Source organism: Etheostoma cragini, chromosome 20 (genome assembly GCF_013103735.1).
Source record: "Etheostoma cragini isolate CJK2018 chromosome 20, CSU_Ecrag_1.0, whole genome shotgun sequence".
Classification (NCBI taxonomy): domain Eukaryota; kingdom Metazoa; phylum Chordata; class Actinopteri; order Perciformes; family Percidae; genus Etheostoma; species Etheostoma cragini.
In genome coordinates this window covers 19,334,691-19,338,870 of record NC_048426.1, presented here as the reverse complement: position 1 = coordinate 19,338,870, position 4,180 = coordinate 19,334,691, and positions in this window count along the sequence as shown.

Sequence of the window (4,180 nt, the reverse complement as noted above, 5' to 3'; positions counted from 1 at the left end):
CATGTTAAAATAGTCATTGTATTAAATGTTGGAAAAAATGATAAAGTAGTCAGAGTATAGCATGTCAAAAAAAGTGATGAAAAAGTAATGTTGAAAAAGTCATAGTACAGTATCTCGAAAAAAAAAAGTCATTTTGTAGTATGTCAAAGAAATTGATAAAATAGTTATAGTTTAACATATCGAAAAAATCTTAGTAAAGAGTACATCAGAGTAAAAAATTCATAGTATAGTCCCTCGAAAAAATTGTAGTGTAGTATGTCAAAAAACGTGATGAAAAACTCATAGTATAGCATGTTGAAAAGTCATTGTATAGCGTGTTGAAATTATTATCACAAATCATCTGAAAAAAAGTCATATTGAAGTATGTTGAATAAAAGTGATAAAAAGTTATAGTATAGCATGTTGAAAAAAGGGATAGAAAAGTAATGTTGAAAAAGTCATAGTATAGTACAGTATGTCAAAAAAGTGATGAAATGTCATAGTACAGTATGTCGAAAAAATCATAATACAGCATTTGAAAAAAAGTGATAAAAAGTCATGTCAAAAAAGTCATAGTATAGCATGTTGAAAAAAGGTCATCAAATTCATGTCAAAAAAGTCATAGTATAGTACAGTAGTGTAGTAAGTTGAAAAAATCATAGTATAGTATGTTGAAAAAAGTGATAAAAAGTAATAGTATAGTAAAGTATGTTGAATAGAAGTGATGAAAAGTCATAGTATAGCATATTGAAAAAGTGATAGTATAGTATGTCGAAAAAAGTGATAAAAAAGTAATGTCAAAAAAGTCAAGGTATAGTGTTTCGAAAAAGTCATAGTATAGTATGTCAAAAAAGTGATTAAATGTCCTAGTATATTATGTTGAAAAGGTCATGGTAAAGCATGTTAAAAAAGTCATAAAATATCATTTGGAAGAAAGGGATGAAAAAGTTATAGTATAGTGTTTCGAAAAAGTGATTAAATGTCCTAGTATATTATGTTGAAAAGGTCATGGTAAAGCATGTTAAAAAAGTCATAAAATATCATTTGGAAGAAAGGGATGAAAAAGTCACAGTATAGCATGTCAAAATTATTATAGTATAGCATGTCGAAAAAGTCATGGTATAGTATATCAAAAAAGGGATTAAACAGTCATAGTACAGTACCTCAAAAAAGTCATAGAATAGCATGTCGAAAAAGTCATTGAATAGCATTATTTTTATCTTTGCAAATCACGTCAAAAATGTCATGTTAAGTATGTTAAATAAAAGTGATGAAAGGTCATACTATAGTATGTAGAAAAAGTCATAGTACAGTATGTTGAAACAGTCTTAGTACAGCATGTTAAAAAAGTCATAAAATAGCATGTTGAAAAAAGTGATGAAAAGGTCATAGTATAGCATGTCAAAAATATTATACAATAGCATGTCAAAAAAGTCACAGTATAGTATGTTCAAAATATTGAGAGAAAAGTCATAGTATAGCATTTTGAAAAGTCTTTTTATAGTGTGTTGAAATTATTATCACAAATCATCTCAAAAAAGTCATAATAAAGTATGTTGAATAAAAGTGATAACAAGTTTTAGTATAGCATGTTGAAAAAAGGGATTAAAAAGTCATGTCAAAAAAGTCATAGTATAGTATGTTGAAAAAAGTGATAAAAAGCAATGTCGAAAAAGTCATAGTATAGTGTTTCGAAAAAGTCATAGTATAGTATGTTAAAAAAGTAATAAAAAGTAATGTCAAAAAATCATACTATATTATGTCAAAAAAAGTGATGAAATGTTATAGTATATTATGTTGAAAAAGTCATGGTATAGCATGTTAAAAAAGTCATGAAATATAATTTCGAAGAAAGTTATGAAAAAGTCATAATATAGCATGTTGAAAAGTCATTTATAGCGTGTTGAAATTATTATCACAAATCATCTCAAAAAAGTCATAATAAAGTATGTTGAATAAAAGTAATAAATAGTTATAGTATTGCATGTATAAAAAAGGGATAAAAAAGTCATGTCAAAAAAGTCATAGTATAGTATGTCGAAAAAGTCATAGTATAATATGTCAAAAAAAGTGATCAAAAAGTTATGTCGAAAAAGTCATAGTATAGTGTTTCGAAAAAGTCATAGTATAGTATGTCAAAAAAGTGATTAAATGTCATAGTTTATTATGTTGAAAAAGTCACGGTATAGCATGTTAAAAAAGTCATAAAATATAATTTCGAAGAAAGTGATGAAAAAGTCATAGTACAGCATGTCAAAATTATTATATTATAGCAAGTCGAAAAAGTCATGGTATAGTTTATCAAAAAAGGGATTAAAAAGTCATAGTACAGTACCTCAAAAAAGTCATTGTACAGCATGTCAAAAAAGTAATGAAAAGGTCATAGTATAGCATGTCGAAAAAGTCATTGTATAGCATTATTATTATCTTCGCAAATCACGTCAAAAATGTCATAGTAAAGTATGTTAAATAAAAGTGATGAAAGGTCATAGTATAGCATGTTGAAAAAAGTGATAAAAACGTAACGTCGAAAAAGTCATATTATAGTATGTCGAAAAGGTCATACTATAGTATGTTGAAACAGTCTTAGTACAGCATGTCAAAAATATCATACAATAGCATGTCAAAAAAGTCACAGAATAGTTTTTCAAAAAGTCATAGTATAGTATGTCAAAAAAAGTGATCAAAAAGTAATGTCGAAAAAGTCATAGTATAGTATGTCAAAAAAAGTGATGAAATGTCATAGTATATCATGTTGAAAAAGTCATGGTATAGCATGTTAAAAAAGTCATAAAATAGCATTTCAAAGAAAATTATGAAAAAGTCATAGTATAGCATGTCAAAAAAAGTGAAGTTGAAATGGTCATACTGCAGTATGTTGAAAAAGTGATGAAATGTCATAGTATAGTATGTCAAAAAAGTCACAGTGTGAAAAACAAATGAAAAAGTCACAGTACACAATGTCGAAAAAAGTGAACAAGAGAGTCACAGTTTGTTGTTAAGGGCATTGATCTCTTTAAAACAGCTCAATCTTCCTGACATTTTAATTCATGTGAATTAGGTCTTAAAACCAAATATACCCGGTAAATTTTGAACCTTCAACTGTCTGTTTTCCAAACCGTCTTTTATTACACTAAGCTATATCTAACATGGCACAGAATGTCACGTTGTCCTCACATTTGTCTCTTTCACTTGGTAAACATATGAGCTTTGATAACTCAAACATGTGTGTTCCAATCCTTCTCTTATCACTCTACGATATCTGACCTGAAAGAAAAGTTCATGATTTTGACATGTTTGTCGCTTTCACTTTGTATGTGTCGGACCTCAAAACATACTGAAACGCATAAGATTTGAACACTCAATCATCTGTATTCCAAACATTCTCTCATCACCCTAAGCTATGAAACATACAAATGCTTTCGTTTTTGACACATTTGTCTCTTTCACTTAGTATGTTGGACCTGAAAAAGAATAACACTCAACCTTCGGTCTTCCAATCCTACTCTTATCATACTAAGCTAACTGATCTGAGACGTTTATGTTTTTGTAAAAAAGGCATGCTATAGTAAGTCGAAAAAAAAGAACAAAAAAAAGTATAAAAAAGTGATAAAAAATCATAGTATAGTATGTCAAAAAAAGTCACAGTCTAGCATGTTGAAAAATTCATAGTATATTATGTCGAAAAAAGTGATAACATAGTCATGGTATAGCATGTTGAAAAACTCATAGTATAACATGTTGAGAAAGTGACGAAAAAGTAGTAGGACAGTATGTCGAAAAAAGTAAAAAGAAGTGAGGAAAAAGCATGCTTAAAATATACAATAGCATGTTGAAAAAAGTCACATTAAAGTATGTTGAATGAATAGTCTTAGTATAGTATGTCGAAAAAATTATAGAATTTCACAGCACAGTATTTTGAAACAGTCATGGTCTAGCATGTCAAAAAAGTCATAATATGGCATGTTGCAAAAATTAATCACACAGCATGTAGAAAAAAAATCTAAATAGTGATGAAATAGTCATAGTAAAATATTTCAAAAAAGTGATGAAAAAGTATTGGTATAGAATCTCCAAAAAGTCATAGTACAGCATGATTGGAAAAAAGTCATACTATTGTATGACCAAAAAAATTATAAATAGGTCATAATTTGAAAAATAGTAGAAAATGTTATTCATAGTAGCCTATAGTATGTCGAAA